The sequence below is a fragment of the Sinohyriopsis cumingii genome, unplaced genomic scaffold, assembly GCF_028554795.1.
Source record: "Sinohyriopsis cumingii isolate HCF-2022 unplaced genomic scaffold, ASM2855479v2 utg000131l, whole genome shotgun sequence".
Taxonomy (NCBI): domain Eukaryota; kingdom Metazoa; phylum Mollusca; class Bivalvia; order Unionida; family Unionidae; genus Sinohyriopsis; species Sinohyriopsis cumingii.
In genome coordinates, this window is record NW_028315872.1 from 2,604,328 (window position 1) to 2,625,086 (window position 20,759).

Sequence of the window (20,759 nt, forward strand, 5' to 3'; positions counted from 1 at the left end):
GGAGGTGCTATAGACGATGAAGCAGTAGCTCCCGTCAACAATTTCATGCATTCCTTGTTCAGTGGAGTGGACTTGTACTTGAATAACAAACTGGTCAGTAGCAGCATGGATACTTACCCTTATCGTGCCTACCTGGAAAATCTCTTGACGTACGGAATAGATGCCAAGAACACTCATCTCAATGCCTGTGTGGTATGGGAAGCTGACGAACCTACCAAGTTTGAAATATTGGAAAATGATGAAAAGAAAGACAACAATGATGGATTTGTAGAACGAAGAAAGAGAATCACGGGAGACGACACAAGTTTAGAACTGATGGATCGTTTGCATTTGGACATGTGGTTGCAAGAAAAGTATTTGCTGAACGGGGTGGATGTCCGCCTGAGACTGAATCGTAGCAGTGCCGCTTTCCATTTGATGGCTGATAGTGACGGTTACAAAACCAAAATCCTAGAAGCCAGACTCTACGTACGCCGTGTGGAAGTGTTACCTAAAGTGGGAAACGACATCAGTCAGACGTTGAGCAGAACGACCGCCAAGTATCCCATACGACGCGTGGAAGTGAAAACCTTCACCATTCCCAAGGGACAGCGATCCATGATTGAAGATCATCTGTTCCAAGGACAGTTACCCAAACGTTTGATCGTTGGTATCGTCGAGAATACAGCCTTCAATGGAGCTGCCGAAAAAAATCCTTTCTACTTTCAACACTTTGGCGTGTCCAAAATCGAAGTCAGTCGCGATGGCAAGACCTTGTGTACCCGATCTTTCGAACCTGACTTTACCAAGAAGAATTACTTGAGATCGTACTTGTCCCTGTACGAAGCCACCGGACAGTTAGGAACCAATACCAGTCACGGTATTACGTACGAGGATTATGCAGGAGGCTACGCTTTGTGGGCTTTCGATTTCACTCCAGACCAAGGCAGCGACGAGGGACATTTCCACCCTATAAAATCCGGTCAGATTCGTGTGGAAATTCAGTTTAAAGACCGAGACCCTGATGAAACGGTGAACGTCATCCTGTATGCAGAATTCGATAATACCATAGAAATCAACAGTTTGAGAGAAGTCATCCTAGATTACTAGAAACCATGGAAGAATCTTATCCCTCTTTACCTAGTGGAGAAACTTTAAAGATGGAATGTGATGAGACTGTGGAAAAAATGTTGTATTTTGAAAAAAATTGTTTGATGTTATGATGTTGGATTATTGTTAAAAATGTTAGAGTTGTTGTTTAGTGTTAAGTGATTTTTGAATAAAAAATGTTGTGTTTTGAAAAAATGCCTTTGTCTTTTGTTTAGCTATAAGAATGTTGGATTGATGCTCTTTCATTTCTTACTATCCCTCTCATGACACTCACTAAACGTTGCGACTCAAAAACCGTGTGGGGGATGTTTTCCTTCACGTCCGCGCTTTGACTTTAAGAACCGGGTTGTTTCCAGTCTAACCATCCATTGTCGACTCATCCTCCTAAGAAGATGTGCTCCAAACTAGCTAAACTCAACGAAGCCTACGTGAATTTGCATAGGGTCAGACACAGTCTGATACCGAAGCCAGAAGAAATAGAGAATGTGAGAATGTTAAAAATCACTGAAGACCTGATAGAAGAGCTCTTCAGAGAAGAAATGAAGAGGGAAAAAGAAGAATGGACAGAGAAGTACAGACTTCAGAGACAGCAGCAACAGCAGCAACAGCAGCAACAACAGCAGCAACCTGAAGCTGACAGAGGCTTTGTCGATTGCCGTATCGACACCAAAGAGTTCTTCTTCTCTTTCCGAAGAAGCAGACCTATCGCCAGAAAGTCTATCCTCAGAGGACATCGCATTCTTAGAAACTAAAAAAGAATGCCATAGCAAACAAAAAACCAGCCCTTTTCAGGGCTACCCAAATACTCTAGAAAAGAAATAACGATCGATTTGCCAATGTGTGTAGGTAGAGTAGTGTGAATATAAACACTAACTCTTTATTGATAGTGAGAGTGTATGTGTTTGTGTGTTTGTAAGTGCTCACGTACATTGGTGTGGATAGTAGATTAAAATGATGTCTTTATTTGGTGTTTGAGGTGTAGATTTGAGGTTAGATTGGATTGCTTTGCGTATGTGGATAGTCTATTGAAGTGATTTATAAAAAATTTTAAAATAATGATTGGTAGCATCAAAAAGTGAGTGAGTGTTTCTTTTAGGTCCGCGCGTTGTTGTTTTTGGTCATGATGTAGGTAACATCAATTTTATGTTTTTTAGGGGGATGTTTTCCTTCACGTCCGCGCTTTCACAATAAATTGAAACTCGCTGGGCAGTCTAGCTACCCTTGTTGATTGATCAACACCAAAAATGAACACGAGACTGTCTAAATTGTTGGAACTTCATGTGCATCTGGAATATGCCAGGCGCATATTAAATGAACTGGCCGCGGAAGCCATTGTGGAGGAGGGAAGGATAAGAGAGGAGGAGGAAAGAAGAAAAAAAGAAGAGGAGGAGAGAAGATATAAAGAAGAAGAGGAAAGAAGATACAAAGAGGAGGAGAGAAGAAACAAAGAAGAGGAGGAGGAGAAGGAAAAGAAGAGAAGAAGAATAAATTTCAGAATCCCAGAGAGCGAAAATTGGGATTCTGAAGCGACATATCCTGCCTCTGCTCTCTCCCCCAAAAAAGTAAAAAGTAACTGGGGGACAAGATGTGTATGTGGCGCCAGGCCTGGAAGGTGCCACCATTAACCAGGTGTCCATGAAGTTCAAAAAAAAAAAAAAAAAAAAAAAAAAACAGCCCTTTTGAGGGCTACCCAATACTCTAGAAAAGAAATAACCATCAATTTGCCAATGTGTAGGTAGAGTAGTGTGAATATAATCACTAACTCTTTTTTAAGATAGTGTGAGGGTATGTGTTTGTGTGTTTGTGTTTGTGTGTTTGTGTTTGTGTGTTTGTGTTTGTGTGTTTGTGTTTGTGTGTTTGTGTTTGTGTGTTTGTGTTTGTGTGTTTGTGTTTATGTGTTTGTGTTTGTGTGTTTGTGTTTGTACGCGCTCACGTACGATTGTGTGGATAGTAGATTATGGATTTGTTTATTGTTTCTTAGCGTATGTGTTTGTGTGTTTGTGTGTTTGTGTTTGTGTGTTTGTGTTTGTTACCGCTCACGTACGATTGTGTGAATAGTAGATTATGGATTTGTTTATTGTTCTTAGCGTATGTGAAGAGTATAGTTTGGGTTTTGTAAGCGCTCACGTACGATTGTGTGGATAGTAGATTATGGATTTTGTTTATTGTTTCTTAGCGTATGTGTTTGTGTGTTTGTGTTTGTGTGTTTGTGTTTGTGTGTTTGTGTTTGTACCCGCTCACGTTCGATTGTGTGGATAGTAGATTATGGATTTGTTTATTGTTCTTAGCGTATGTGAAGAGTATAGTTTGGGTTTTGTAAGCGCTCACGTACGATTGTGTGGATAGTAGATTATGGATTTTGTTTATTGTTTCTTAGCGTATGTGTTTGTGTGTTTGTGTTTGTGTGTTTGTGTTTGTACCCGCTCACGTACGATTGTGTGGATAGTAGATTATGGATTTGTTTATTGTTTCTTAGCGTATGTGGAGAGTATAGTTTGGGTTTTATTATATGAAATGAAAAAGTAGGGGATGTTTTCCTTCACGTCCGCGCGTTGTTTGGTCATGATCTAGGTAAGATCAATTTTACGTTTTAGGGGGATGTTTTCCTTCACGTACGCGCTTTAAGTATAAGAACCCACAGTATTCGTCGTTCAAACCATTCTGCAAAGAATAAAAAAAGAAGATAGATTCTAACCAAATGGACAAAATACAAACATTACAAGACGTTTTAGACAACTTAGGAATGATGGAGCAGATGTTGATAAGACTGGTTGAAGACCATTATTCCTATAGTCCCCATCGTGTAAAGATGGAAATTAATAACTTAAAAAAGGTAAAGGACAAGATTAGTGGTGTCATGAAAGAGATAAAGGAGGAGAAGGAGGATGAAGAGGAAAGAATAAGAATAAGCAAATGGAACGAAAAGATTGAAAAAGAAGAAGAAAATGAGAAGAGGAAGAAAGAAGAGGAGGAAGAGAAGAAGAAAGAAGAGCAGGAGAAAAAAAAGAAAGAAAAGAAGAGAAAGAGTGTTGGAGATAAAATAAGAACTTGGTAGAGATAAAGAAGAAACTAGAAGCAGAAGAAAACCCAAAGGCCCTTTTCAGGGCCAGCCATATTTCTCGAAAAGAGATAGCCTTTCCATTGCCTAAATTTAAATTTAAATTTAAAAAAAAATTTTTTTTTTTAAAAAAATCCCATATTCAATTCCCCTTTTCCCTAGACAAACCCAAACTCTATTCCCATGTTAATTTCCCCTTTTCCCTAGACAGACCCAAACTCTGTGTTAAATTCCCACTGTCCCTAGAGTTGCCCACGATTTTTCTCCATGTTAAATTTCCATTGTCCCTAGAGTTGCCCAGGGGTCTTTTTAATGCTAAGTCCCATTGTCCTTAGGGTGCCCCACTTAACTACTTTTACCAAACACCAGATGATACAGTCATCTGTGTGGTGTTTAAGATAGTAAGAAATGTATGCAGCTCCGATTGTTACATGATATAACAGATTGTTTTATAGTTTCCTGATTTCTCTCATAAGTTTTGTCTCCATCCATCAAAAGGAGGCCGTTCATTGTAAATGTTTATTTAACTATTTATTTTCAATTGAATTTAATATTTGTCTCTTATTTTAGCAATATCTAAATTATATCAGTGAGTACCCTTGTTAATAGTTACAAACCTGGGTTAAAATAACTGAAATACGTCTTGATTATCTGATGGCTTCACTCCATCTGTTCTAGATTAAATGCTACACCTGTATCCTAATTCTATTATATTATGTTTGTCATTCCGACGTAATGGTATAAATGTCATCATAGCAAAGCGTATATCTCTTTTTCATCATTTGGTAAATTTCGGTAAGTTCAAAAATGTATGCAGTGACATCAAAATCATTGTCAAATTTACTGAAATCATTCGTTTCTTCGGATATCTACTAAAACAACAGGAACACTTATTTAAAAATTAATATTGTTGGTTTCAAGTGTTCATTTACGGAAATGTTTAGAAGTGGATCGAATGCATAACAAAAAGCACGAGTCGTCGTTGTTTGTAACTCTGATAGAAACATTTTTGATCTTGACTCATTTTGACAAAATCTATGTAAGTCCCGTGCGCAACTTATTTAAATTCATCGATTTTCAAATAAATATAATTAATTTTATGAAACGTACTATTAAGTATTTTTTGGAGCAATTAGAGGGTTAAGATTGTTATATAGATAACTGAATACCTTTTCCTTGACTGATTATATTCAGCGCGTATCCGAATACATTTTTTTCATTCTCTTACATGATCCAACGCTTGGTACTGAATAATATGGGAAGTATTGCCGTTGTTTTCCATCAGCGCTCATCTCTGACAGTTATACGGCAAAACTGTTTCAATATTGGTAGCAAAAAGTAACGGTTTTGAAATCCTTACTTTATACCGTTGTTGATATTAATATTGTAAAATTATATTAACATGGTTACTGGAACAGTCCTCGGTTTTGTTTTCTCTTTTTTTGTCCATCTTTTAAAGTACAAATTAATCTACCAAATGAAATAGCATTAAAGACATGTTTACGCTTTGCCATTCAATGTTCCAACATCAATTTATTATGCACCTTTGATTTTGTATGTAACTGCATCGGGTGAATATGCATTTTATCTTTCCACACTTACGTTCAAGACTGTTTTCCGCTCGTTGTATAATAAACCCTTCCTTCCCATTCTGCAAGCATCCAGTTTGTGTAATGTCGATAATAGAAAAATAAATCGCTTATAATTGAAAGTCTGTGTTTTATATAAATTCGTTAGATTTCTTATAACAACACGTACCTGAACACCACGAGAACATTTTTTAAACAAATCTTACTGTTAACTTTCTTGATTGACATATCTATTATACTAACATTGTTCATTAATGTGGTAATTACTCTCATACTCTGGACCAGGCTGATTCGGTACAAATTACAAACTGATACGGCACATATTTCTGGCTGATTCTCCAAACTTCCAAGCTGATTCGAACCATGTGAAATAGTATTCAGTTTAGTGCAGGATTTAAATGTGACATTTAAATTTGTTTTTAAATATGATCGTCTTATTATGTCCCATGTACGTCGAGCAGTTCAAATATGAATTTAAGGCAACACACTTCCGTTTGTACGCGTGATCATGGTGTTGTTATAGATAACAAAATAACGTAATCCTGTTTATTTTGCATCTGCAATTTGGTAATGAAATATTTGTTGAGCTTCTCGCTCAACTTTATATATTTTATTTTATTAAGAAATACTAAAATTACGAACACTAACAAAAAAGAAAAAAATGAACTGAGTCTTAGTACAAGTGGGCTCCCAGAAACCGTCCGAATTCTGCGCATTAGCCACGATGGTGAGCTCAGTAGCGATCACATGTCCTGAGTAGGCGTCAATGATGCTTTGTATCTAGTTCAAAATCATTCGTCAATTGTTAGCAAATCTCAAAGAAATATCAGATTAAATTGTTCAGTTAGAGAGATGATACCATAACCATTTGGTTTGTTGACGGTCAGCACCAATTCAGTTGATTTCCTGTTATAGAGGTCCATGCCATAAAGTCGTCTCAGCTATCCTAGCACTCTTAGCATGGTTGTCCTTGCAGGACTCAGGAAACAATCTGCCATGCACATATTCAAGGGACAAGTATGTTGCCAGTGTTCTCGTGACACTCAATGCAGTACACTTAACTTACACTGCTTAGATTTTACTAAAAATTCCAAATGCAAGCTTGATACTTAAATGTGTCTAAACCATGAGCATGCTATGTTCTAATGCATGGCTCTTTAAGTAACATGTAACAGGAACCATTTTTTGTGACTCAAGATACTGCAGTTGCGCACATAATCCTTGGTGTCAGAAGTTTATGATTTTCATCAGGGCATACATTGCTGATCACCATATTTTCAAGACCAGTTCTACTTGGCCCAGCCAATTTTTACCTGGTCAGAATGAGAGGATCCATTCATTTAACACAAGCCATATCAACAATACTGAACATGGAGTTTTCATGTGACTTCTTACGATGTCCGAAATATGAATGATATTGATCTGTTATCCAGTATGGGCACCATGGAAACCATCTTGAAACATTGTTATATCCACTCCTCTTAACAGAAAGTCATATCAATATATATACATATATATATATATATATATATATATATATATATATATATATATATATATATATATATTATCTCTAATCTTGACTGGATGGTCTAAATCACTTGGGGTTTTCCGTGGATACATGTTTTCTGTCCTGGTGATGTGGTACCAGTGTCATATTCAATATTGCTGCCAGTATGGTTGTTTAAAAATAAGAAATGGTGTTATCTTTAATTCCTTGAATTTCCTTTTGGCCAGTGGAGTGCTGGTCCTTTTAACAGACGTGTGTGTTTTATAATATTATGATGATTTGTACATATTGTAATAAACCAGGCAATTTGTTCTTATTTATTTGTTCTTCTTATGGTATGCTGATTTATACAGACAGCAACTGACCTTTCTATTTGACCTATTGTCTACCAAGGTGTACATGTTCTTAATCTTTATAATGATGCTACTTTGTGTTATCAGTTATGAGGTGGTGATTTGTACAGAGAGTAATACACTGATTTGTACAGAGTAATACACTGATTTGTACAGAGAGTAATACACTGATTTGTACAGAGAGTAATACACTGATTTGTACAGAGTAATACACTGATTTGTACAGAGAGTAATACACTGATTTGTACAGACCTTGCACTTAGTCTGTGTTTGTTGTTTCCTCTCATGATAGGCCAACTTGTATCAGGTAGTAATGTAGCTGTCTGTTTGATTTAATGCCTGCTAAAACATTTATGTTCTCAGAAATTAACAGACATGGCAATTAGCATGTACTGGCTTTTGTATCCTAATACGTTGATTTGTACAGATATTATGAATATGGTTGTCGGTCTATTGTTGATTTTATTATTATTAGGTTACAGTATGGAGACAGTAATATACTTATAATTTATTTTGCCGTAGTTTATCTATATATGTTGATAAGGCAGTAAAAGACTGTGAATTTTTTGTTTAGGGGCTCCTAATGACCGAGTAGTCTAGAGGTTTCACAACTACGGTTCACTGCCATCTCATCTCTGTCTGCATGTGTTCGAGTCTCGGATTCGATCCATGTGGTTATGCGAGAAATCTTCCTAATAACTTCTCAAGGGTCGGTGGTTCTTTCCAGGGTATCCTGGGTCCTTCCTCCACTATTTGTGCTTGCCGCCATGCAAAGCCTGTATTGTGCTGAAAATGACATTAAACCCTACAACAACATTATGGATTTTGTTTTTACTATTATTATCTCAATATGTTAACGTGCATAAAGCAGTCACATATTGATAATCGGTCTGTGCTTGTCTTTTTTCATCTTGATATGATGATGTGCACAGAACACACATTACAATCTCAGCTCCTATAGTAAACATATGGAATTATCATGACACAAAACACTTAGTAGTTTTAAATTTATGAATGCTCATGATCAAATATATATTCCTCAGTAGAGACGTATCATGGTGCTAGCTTATGTGTAGATATAACCACATGCGTAACAGTATCGTTGTTATGGACATGTGTTTGAAGCATGTGTTCATAATTCTGCACCAACGAATGAGGTACTAATTGAAGTAAAGAATATAATAAAATCAAGGTTTTGGTGCCGGTGGACTTAAATTCCATCAATAAAACATTGTCATGTGCAATTACTATGAAGATAACTCTCAACAGATTTTACTTTTAGTATCAACCAATCCAGGCCAACCAAACTCATATATCAACACCCATTTCAAGCCTGGTTCCAATTCTTTTATATAATTAGCATTGTGAGTCTTACAAGGCAAAATTAAACTGGTGATCAGTCTTTAGTTGTTTATACTCATTGTGATATACTTATTTGCTTTGTTCATATGATATACCTGGTGGTCAGTCTGTAACTTTCCTGTCAAGATATGTTATTTTGTTTAAAGCCATATTAATTGTAAAAAACAAATTCCTAATACTACTTCATCATTTAAAGTTTGTTTGAATAGAACTTGTTCACTTATCATTATCTTAATGCATAAATATTAATAATACGTAATAAAAAGTCAATGCCTTTGAGCTTTAGTTCTCCGATTCAAACAAGTTCCCAATAAGCAATTTAAAGTGAGTCCACATATCTCGTAGTACGTTCACTCCATCTAGTGATATACAAGAGTAATGTGTGAATTTCTTTGGTCATACAATTCACAACCACTATCTGCTTGTATTCTGTCTTCAGTCGTTTCACACAATGTTGCTTAAATATGCCTCCATTGTATTACTCAAATTAAACGAGAAGCAGTAGCATGGATTTAGAATCATAGTTATGCAGCAATCAAGCCTTTGCTATCATTTACTTCTATTGAGATAAAGGATAATTGTTTAAGGTAGAACATTTTCCAAAGAGTTATGAACATTAGCTCTGTCGTTTCTAAAAGAAGAATAACCTGCAAGATGTAAGCTCATAATACTAAGTCATCCTGATGTTTCACCTTAAGTTTATAATGGAGAAAGCTCTTGCTATTGCCGTTATTTTCTTTAATGAAATCATTTATACAGATTTTCTTATTTGTTTCAAACTGTTTCCTAAATACCATTAGTAAACAATGGTTTTATTTTATCCTGATCAAGTCTGACAATAAACAACAATAACGCTAGTTTATATTAAACTCAGTTCATATTAATTACAATTACTATTATTGTCACTATTTTTAAGTCTTTTATTTTCCCACTTTTTAATATCCACTACTATCTTTACCAAGGCATTTATAATTTATTTTAGTTTGCAGTTTATACTTGTTGACAACAAAATATCACACAGTCTCATAATAAAAACAACATAATTATAAAGAGAGGAAGAATTTTGGCATCAGATGAAATAATCAGTTAGATTTTATATTGAATTCATTTTCATCTGTAGCATACAGTTTATAATTCATTCTAATTCATTTTGTTTATTTATCCATGATTTGTTATTTGTTTTTTTTTTCTCAACTCTAAGTCCTTCCGTGACTTATATTGTGCCTATTTACAATGAGATGCTTCAGAACTGATATATTTTTTGCATGCAAATATATGATCATTGATTCTTTTACCATCATGTATTGCTTGTGTCACCAATATATACAATGTGGTTATTTGAGAAAGCTTGCCAGCAGCTGGTCGTGGGTCGGTGGTGCTTTCCCGGGTTTTCCCGGGTTCTTCCATTAATACTGGCCGCCATGTATAGACGTGTGCTGAAAAATGGCGTTAAACGCCACAACAACAACAACACCATATATGTAATAAAGCTGTGGGTATATTAAAGTAGATTATTCATGTACTAATTGTTATTTAGAACTGCATTTATTTAAATTAAGCCATGGGTGGTATGTATCAAATGTCTAATTTGTTCACTGTCAGTTTCCAGTAACCTTTTAGTAGCTTCCAATGACCTATTTGATTACTCTTCACTCAGAATGTTATATCTAGGAAATTGTATCCCTGGCCAAAGCTTCACTAAATGTCTGAAAATATCTCCTTAAATTTAGATTTTACGCTATCTTGTTTATACTTCAGACAATGTCTGCATTTTGACCAATACAGAGAGTCAAGGAAGAAGGATTAATATTAAGTTAAAATGTTTTACGCCTATGGTTATTTGGGCTTTGCCATATATGGGATCCATCCTTTGTATATTGCTCAGTCCAAATGCTGCAAACCCTATCCAATCTTGTGATAAGAAAAATCCCACCAAATAGCTTGAAAAAAAAGTGATTTTAAACAAATCTGGTGACTTAATAAATTCAAACTAATCCAAACCAAAACTGACGTAATCTACTACATGGTTTGTGTACTTGTATTTGTTTATGTTATTTGATTTCTTTATAACTTAATCAAGTGTAAAGTAAAATTAGCATGTACTCACACAGCTGTCTTGTTTATATTTTGGGGATTGTTTATGAAGCATTCAATTTAGATTCCTTGATATTGAATTCAACAAAAATATATTTTCCCAGTTCATGTCCGCCTGTCCATCTATTATTGTATTGTCGCTTGCCTTTGCCTCAACTTGACCATATATTAGTATAGTTACCTAAACGTACACAAACTGGTGTTACCATATTTCTGAATGTTCTTACTTAAACGTACACAAGCTGGTGTTACTGTCCCTCCTGCTGAGTCAATACCTCAGTGAATATGATGGTAGTGGCTTTGGCTTTAGGGTTCGGTGCTGAAGATTTTCTGTTAGTGTTTTCATAAGTCAGGTATTATGGGGTAAATCATCAAAATTCTCACTTTGTAATATAAAACTCTTCGCAAGATGACGAAAACAGTTGACATGGAGAAAATCTTATCCCGGTTCTCAAATTGTTATATCAAACATTTTCAAGATGAAATCGTTGGGGTTTACTACCATTTCCCCGCACAAGTAGTATTATAATGCCGATTTGGCATTTTTTTACCCCAATGGGTCCTGACCCAAAGTCACTACCTCTACAGCCCCATGATTTAGCAAGCAAGCAACATACAAGAAATGCACAAGCCAATGATTAATAATACATGAATATGCTGTATATGGATACTGGGCAGCCAGCCAGCATGTTTTGTATGCAGTGCTGAATCGATCAATACTACTCAGGCTATATAAAGCATGTTGCATGATTACATCATCCATAGCTGACGCAGATTGATTCAAAACGGTTTTTGTTGCATGTGTTTAAATTTAAAGAGGGATAAACTGTTTAGATTTAATCTGTACTGGGTCTGAATTTCTTTTGAAAATATTAAAAATAACTTAATATTTTGTGCAAACGAGCTGGAGTTACCCAGTCAGCCCACAATTACTATCTATGCTTACCATTACACAAGCAGTAAATAGTAATTGCTTATTTTTTCTATTGGCTCATCGCGTGTTTTCCAAATGATTTCTTGTTGCTAAATATGTCGTTTTCACTTACATTCTCAACAGAAGCCATAGCTGTGACAACTAATGCACAGTACTGTGGGACACAAGATCGCTTGTTTAAAACTAAGTTTTTAACAAAACTTTTCTTTATAAATATGGACACTACCAAGTCCAGCTGGTGAAAGAGGGTGTCAAATTTGCTGATTGTGACCACGATATAAGTAATCGATATGTGGCATTCATAATCTTGGAATCATATCTGAAAACGATTTAGACTGCGCACAGTAGTTGGCAGTAAACATCACATGCTTACAATTAGTGGTGTGCACAAATTTCAAAGAACTAATTCAAAATGATATCTTATATGTCGAAATTTCCTCTTATAATAAAAGCTTACGGTGGTATGTAAATGAAACAACTCAAAATGACACTAATAATATTTTTAGGGAATTTACTGGGGTTTCTAGAAATGGCATTAATCTACCAAATGGCTGGGATATAAAGTCTGTGGCAGAGAAACTTTGATCGCTATGTCATTTGAATGCATCATATCAATTTACGAAAGATACACAAATGAAGCTATATGCATTTGCAGAAAAACCCTGTCAGCACAAGGATAAATTAAATACCTTGGGAGAGATAATTTAAATGGAACATAACAAATTAGGGCAAGCCAATGAAGTCAAAAAAATAAAATAATTTATATAATATAATATGGTTTCAGCGAAAAAAGTAAAGTCTCTGACTAAATCACCCTCTATGTCTGAAGCGTATTAGGCTTTTGTTGATTTTAGCTAAATATAATTTTGTGATATAAAAGAATCAGAGTCAGGATCGCATTAACTTTGTATGGTCAATCAATTTCACTCGTTTGCTCAACCGACACAGCAAGCACGCACATAAGGGAAGCAGGACATTACCCAATGTCAATTACCCACCGGTAACATCTTTATTCGCCAGCAATCATAATTATGACTGATGATCACGTTCGTGTTTCCTCCCAGCCACTCATTGCAAGATCTGTGAAGGTCCTTTTGGTAAAGGCAAAGCTCGTCCACCAATAAAAAAAATTCAAACAATAACTGATCCTTACATGCTAGCTTAACCTGTAGTGGATCATTTGTATCACCCTCAAAAATATATTTGTAACTGTAAACTATTAGTATTACTTTTATTTCTTTTGTCTTGGACGCCTTGTATGGAAGCTCCAATAACCATGATGGCTGGGAAGCGTAGCTAATGAAAAGGTTAATGTTATAGCAGGGTCATACAAATTGGTAAAATGTAAAAACGTGTCCTCGGAAATCAGGACTTTGATTACTGGGCTGTCTACATATAAATAATCCAGCATACGGTTGACTACACTCCATAGATCTATTATATCTAGTTCATTGCTGATATCTTCAACTCATGTTCGGGCCATTGTATTTCTATCATGAATAGTATTATTAGCATCAAGTTATGTGACCTGAACAGCATTCCAGTTACCGTAAGTGATACATAACGAATCATCAAAGATAACAATATCATGCTATATATTTTTAAACAAGTCAGGATTATCATCATTTTTACCATAAAAATAGACCAAGATTATTATATTTCCGTCAATCAATACAGCTAATACAAGATAGATACACTTGGGATACAAAAAACAACACAAACGACGAAATTTCTGTGCAACTAGTTTCGCATTAATATTTCTTCAGGCACGAACTATTTTTCTTTTTTTTTAATTATGCGCTGAAAAAGACCATAGTCTTCCTGAACATGAGGCTTTAAACACAGCAGAATGTCAAATAGAGAAAAATATAATTATTTTCATAATACAGTATAATCCTTCATTTCCTAATATAGGTCGAATAATTAATAACTATATCTGAAATTTATCAAATAAAACCAGCGTAATCACTTTACAAAAAGAAACCAGTTCTAACTTATAGAAGACCCAAGGATTTGCAAGATTTTCTTCAAAAGTTAGCATGCAATATGTTGGACAAACACTTCAACAAGTTTTTAAGAGAATGAATAATCATCGCTTTCACATAAAAGAAATATAGAGATGTTCAGTTTTCCTCTAATATTTCAACACTCTTTAGCACCAATAATCACTCTCTATTCGATATTTCTTTCATGTCAATAGATATTGTGCATGGTGACATCAATAAACTCATAAAATAAACTTACTGGATTCATAAGTTAGATACTCTGTATCATAATGACATTAATGACCAATGCACTATATATAAAATTGTAAAATTTAATTTTTAAATTGATAAATTGTATATCCTTTATAACGATATAATTATATGTATGTCAAGAAACTAAAGTATTAGAGGAACCCATGCCAACGAAGAAATCAAATATAGACAGACAGGAAAATAAAGAAAATTTTGTGCAGCGTTATGAAATTTCATTGTGAGTCCGATTTCACAATAATATACCAAAAAGAGAAAACGTAAGTATATATGTGTCTTTATTGTTTGTTTCTTTTCACTCTCTTCCTTCTGTTCAGTGTTGAATGTTTTCCAGTTCTCTTCTTCTATTTCGCACATTCTTTCTTCCTCTTTTTCCTGTTGTTGGTGCAAATGGACAAATACTTGTTCTTCTTCGTTCTGACGTAACACAATATTCTTCAGTTCTTCCTTCTGTTTCTCCCTGATATCACCAGACACTAGTGATGATGGAGAAGGAAGTGAGGGTGATACTACCACAACAGGCAAACATCTTGAGAAGATAATGAAATCAGCTAAATTTAAATTAAAGTCTTCTGTTTTCCGGAGAAAGAATAAAAACAATACTGGTTAGAGCAGCAGCAGCAGCAGTGGTAGTAGTAGTAGTAGTAGTAGTAGTATCGCGCTGAGTATGCGATATGTCTGCGGCATGAGCACTTTAGTAATTCATTTTCGTTGCAGCCATATGTATCGTACTTGAACTGTGTTACTATTGGTAAATTGTACGAACGCTGATGTGTGTATATAGTTTGAAAGTGGCCTCCGTCTGGATGAGAGACATCACGTCCTCACCGAATTATGCTAAACGCGTTCTGATCGGTTTAACATTATATTTCATTTCGATCCGGTCCTAAGCTATATATGCTGCGCATTGTCCCATTGTGTCACCTGTTCTCAAGACAACCTCTCAAGATGTGGTCAAGCATGGAGTCCTCGACTATTTTTTTAAGTATGCTGTTCAACCCAAACTTCTCAGTCTATGTGAACTCCATAATGAAACTACATAGCGAACCATATAGAAACAATGGATGCAAGTGGTGATACAAGGGTCGTAACGTATGGACCGACAATGAGACAAATTCTCACAGAAAAGAAATGAATCTGGGTGGAATGTGCTAGCTTTCTCTTTGGATAAGAATGATCAGTATATTTTCATGGCCACTCAGTTCTCTAAAATAGAGAGATATTATTGAAATATTGCCTATGTGTGTGTGTGTGTGTGTGTGTGTGTGTGTGTGTGTGTGTGAGAGAGAGAGAGAGAGAGAGAGAGAATGCCAATATCTCTGTCTACAACTAAAGCGTAAAAACTCGTTTCTATGTCATAGTAAGTTTGTGTAGGTATAGCATGTCTATAAACACTACATGCCTTTTGTAATATTATTTTGTATGCGTGCAAATGTGTGTGGGATAGTAATCAGAAGCAGGTGCTTGATAGTAGGTTGTGAGTTTGAGTATCTATCAAAACTTCGTGTGTGGGATATTAATGAAACAGTACTTGTTTGACATGTTAGATAGCATCTGAAACTTTTAGCATCCTATACTGTCATTCGCATATGATACTTATGGATATTTCTATCATAAGATTTCCCGTACACCCCTACATTGTTTAAAGCATGAAAACCCTCAATTCGGTTATCTTGCTTGTTGAATGCGAGTGCAAATTACAAACATAAAATCTCAAGAAAATTCAGATTCTTTAAAAAGTAATCCAGTTACAGTTATAGCTCATTTTAAATTGAACTCATCCAAAGGTGTCATTCGCTGCTGTGACCTCGCAGGGTCAGTGACGCTGAAATCGTCGATGGAGTGTTGAATAAAGGTGTTACTGCAATTTTTCTAATTCATATCAAACGCGATACCCAATTGCAGGACTCAAAAACATCATCATACATACGTTTAGCACACCAACACTACCGTAGGTAGTGAAAGTTGGCCTTTTGCAGGTGACCCCGTTAAGCTTAATGACATGGATGCAGAAGAAACTGATCCATGTTTTCAGTGTGGCTCCAAACCTACAACCAAACAAGTTAATCTCAAACTTCCTCCAGAAAAATAACCACATTGATTGCCCCGCGAAAGATCTAGTCTGGGTCCATCATCTCCAGTTTAAACTTATAATGAAGAACAAGATCATACAATGGAACTGTCGAAGACTTAAAACCAATTACAATGATATTCTTTCTGGTTCTAAATGAACATGATCCTGCAGTAGTATGCCTGCAGGAAACATACACGAAAGATACGGACAACACCAAACTTAAAAACTTATCCCTTTTTAACAACTACTTTAAAAATCAAAACCTGGTCTCAGGAAAAGTTTCTGTTTTTGTGAAAAATAAGGACCCTAATCACGTCATCGCCTTAAACACAAATTTACAAGACATTGCTGTAAGAGTCACTCAAAATCGAGTGATCACCTTTTATTATATTAATATACCACCAAACACCAATCTAGTTACAAACGGATTAGACAACCTTGTTCAACATCTCCTTTGTTCTACTAGTGAATTTTAATGCCCATAACATTTTATGGGGATCAAATCACATATTTAAAGAGGCCACAAAGTAGACGACTTCATTCCTAGATATGATTTGTGTCTGTACAACATCAAATCTCCGATGTACTCACACCCAGGAACGGGTACGTACACGTGAATCGATTTGACAATTTGTTCTCATTTCTTACTTTTGGACTATGATTGGAAGGTTGCTGATGACCTTCACAGTAGTGATCACTTTCCAATTGCGCTTGAAAATATTAACTCCACAATTGATAACGCAATTCCACAATGGAATATAAAGAAGGCCAATTGGACCAAGTTTAAAACACTAGACAAAATGGAAATACACCTTTCATCATTAATGACCTGTTCAGCATTTTACTTTCATTTTCAATGAAATTACAGAATAAACCATTCCCATGTCCTCACCGAACTGCAAACAAAATAATAATCTTGGATCACTAAAGAATGCAAATAGGCCACTAGACAACACCGAGAAGCACAGACAATTTAACAATCGTCCGACGACCAAATATTTAAGTAAGTACCGTATTCTCATAGCCAAAGCTCGCCGCACTATCAAAGAAAGCAAACAAGTATGATGGAAGAAATACGTTTCTTCATTACATTTTCCTTCCACTATTAACAAAGTTTGGGACAATATCCGCAAAATAAATGGAAAGAGAAAACAAATCTTTCCGATATCTGAAATTGAAAAATAACAATTTTAGTTCAACACATGATATAGCAAATAGTCTTGCTGACCTTTTCTTGAAATGTTCCCCATCATTCAATTATTCAGAAGCCTTCCAAAGTTAAAAGAAAATCGAAAAGAAAAGTCACGTTTAAAATCACATTCAACAACTCGGAAAATTATAACCAACTGTTCTCACCATTTGAGCTTATGGGGGCTTTAAACAAGGCCCATGATACATCCGCTGGGCCTGACATTACCAATTCTTGAACCCATTCCATATACCTAAATTAGGAAAAAAAGCAACAGTAATACCAGTTCTCAAACCCAGTAATGATAGAATTGATCCTTCGAACTATCGATCCATTGCGCTGACGAGTTATGTGTGCAAAACAGTGGAATAGTAGTCAACTCTCGACTTGTACTGTACTTGGAAACTAATACTTTAATACCCCCTTTCCAAAGTGGCGATGCATTTATCAAGAAGGAACATATCTGAGTTAGGAAAGGCCTATGACACGACATGGATGTACAGGATACTGAATGACCAGCACGATCTGTGTCTAAAAAACCGTCCGCCCTCTTTTCTATCAATTTTACTCCCAAACATGGAATTCAAGGTACGAGCGGATTCAACGTTCTCCAGTGTGTACAAGCAAGAGATGGGGGTGCTAAAAGGCAGTATTTTACCTGGAAAGATTTGCAACATCAAAATTATTAGCATCACCAAGTGTCTAACTCCTGTTGTGGATTGTTCTGTATACGTTGACGATTTCTTAATATGTTATCAATCAAAGCACATGCGCACAATTGAAATATAACTATAAACAAAATATAAACAAGATTCAAAACTAGGCAAATGACAACGATTTCAACTTGTCAATGTCAAAAACAGTTTTCATGCATTTCATTACCATTTAAAAGCCAAATGTACTTTTTGCGCTACACGATGGACGAAAAGCGGAAAAAAACCTTCCATCTTCCACACTTCTTATAATGAACTCCTCACCGAATTTAAGAATTTAAAAACTACACTAGAATTTATACTGATGGATCAAAGGATGAGGAACAGGCTGTTGCAGCCTTCGTGAGTGAAAAACACACCACATAACTTCGCGTACCAAATTGTACAATAATTTTCACAGACGAAATCTGAGCAATGGACCTTTCTCTGCAATATATCGAAAACAAAAGTATTTTAACCAACATCATCTTCTCCGATTCACTATCATTACTTCATTGGCTACACAAGAGAAAATTAGAAAACCCGATATTAACCAATATTCTCATCGAATATAATGAGATGGGTACCTCCCACAACATGGCATGCTGATGGTTACCCAGCCATATTGGTATTAAAGATAATGAAAATGATAATGAAACGTCTGATTTTAAAATACCGTATAATGATTTTAAAACTAGTATCAAAGAGTTTTTATGTCAGTAGCGGCAGGTATGATAGAATGATGCAATGAGCAACAAAATTTATGCAATGTAGCAAACCTAGGAGAATGGACTCCTTCCACCAGAATCATCCGTAGGGTGGGGGTAGTCATTGGAATAATTCGAATTGGTCATTCTTATATAACCCACTCCCACATATTAAAATTTGAAGACCTACCAGAGTGCGTTTCTTGCAATGAGCCATTCACTGTTAAGCACTTTATGATAGAATGTTTCAACCTGCAACCCACCCGCAATCAGTACTACAATGTGCATGACACGAAGGAACGTTTTGATACAATGCACGTCTCTTGTATAATATGCATTTCTGTCATTTACCACGATACCACGATGAACCTGAACTCACGCTGGACGGAACACCTATTCCAATTGTTGAGGAAACAAAATGTTTAGGTATTATCTTTGACAGAAAACGGACTTTTATTCCACACCTAAAGAACTAGAAAGCCAAATGCTTAAAAGCATTTGACCTACTTAAATTAGTAGCGCATACTGACTGGGGTGCTGATAGAAAAGTCATCCTCATCTTATACAGAACGTGTATTTGCTCCAAACTGGGCTATGGTTGCGTTGTTTATGGTTCAGCCAGAAAATCATATCTGAGAATGCTTGATCTATTTCATCATCAAGGAATAAGACACGCTCTGGGAGCATTTAAAACATCCCCGTGTGAAATACTCTTCGCTGAAGCGAACGAACCACATTTATCACATCGTAGAGAAATACTGTCTGCACAGTATGCTCTCAAATTAAAATCAAACCCTCTGAATCCTGCTTTTTCGTCTATTTTTCAACCCAAATACAAAGTCTTATACGAAAATAAACCAAACGCCATACCTTCCTTTGGCATTAGAATATCATCTAACTTTGAGAGTACAGAAACTGATCTTTCTAAAATTCAGAAAATGTCCATTCCCGAAACACCACCCTGGCTACTTAAACAACCAAAAGTGCTTTTAAATTTTCACGATGAAAAAAAAAAATCAGAGGCATACCCTTGTGTCTTCTACAACTATTACCATGAACTCCTCACCGAATCACCGTTTTAATTTCAACTATTTGGTTTTGATATCGCTGGTTGAAATGAGACTTTTTATATTTTTGAAAGATTATACATATAACATTTTGTTTGGCGCTAAATAGCCTAACAGTGCTGATGCACCGTTAATATACAACCAATCAATCCAAACTGGACTATGGTTGCGTTGTGTATGGTTCAGTCAGAAAGTCATATCTTAAATGCTTGATCCAATTCATCATCAGGGAATAAGACTGGCTCTGGGAGCATTTAAAACATCCCCGTGTGAAAGCCTACTAGCTGAAGTGAAGGAACCACCATTATCACATCGTAGAGAAATGCTTGCCGCACAGTATGCTCTCAAATTAAAGTCAAACTTTCTGAATCCTGCTTTTTTGGCTGTTTTTCAACCCAAATACAAAGCCTTATACGAATATAAACCAAATGCAATACCTTCCTTTGGCATTAAAATATCATCCAGCCTTGACAGTACTAAAATAGATCTTTCTAAAATTCAGAAAATGTCCATCTCCGAAACACCACCCTGGCTACTTAAACAACCAAAAGTCCTTTTTAAGCTACACGATGGAAACGAATCCGAGACAAACCCTTCTGTCTTCCACAACTATTACGATGAACTCCTCACCGAATTTAAAAACTACACAAGAATTTATACTGGCGGATCAAAGGATGAGGAAAAGGCTATTGCAGCCTTTGTTTGTGGAAATTACACAACACAAGTTCGCTTACCAAATGGAACGTCACTTTTTTCAGCCGAAATCAGAGCAATAGACCTTGCTGT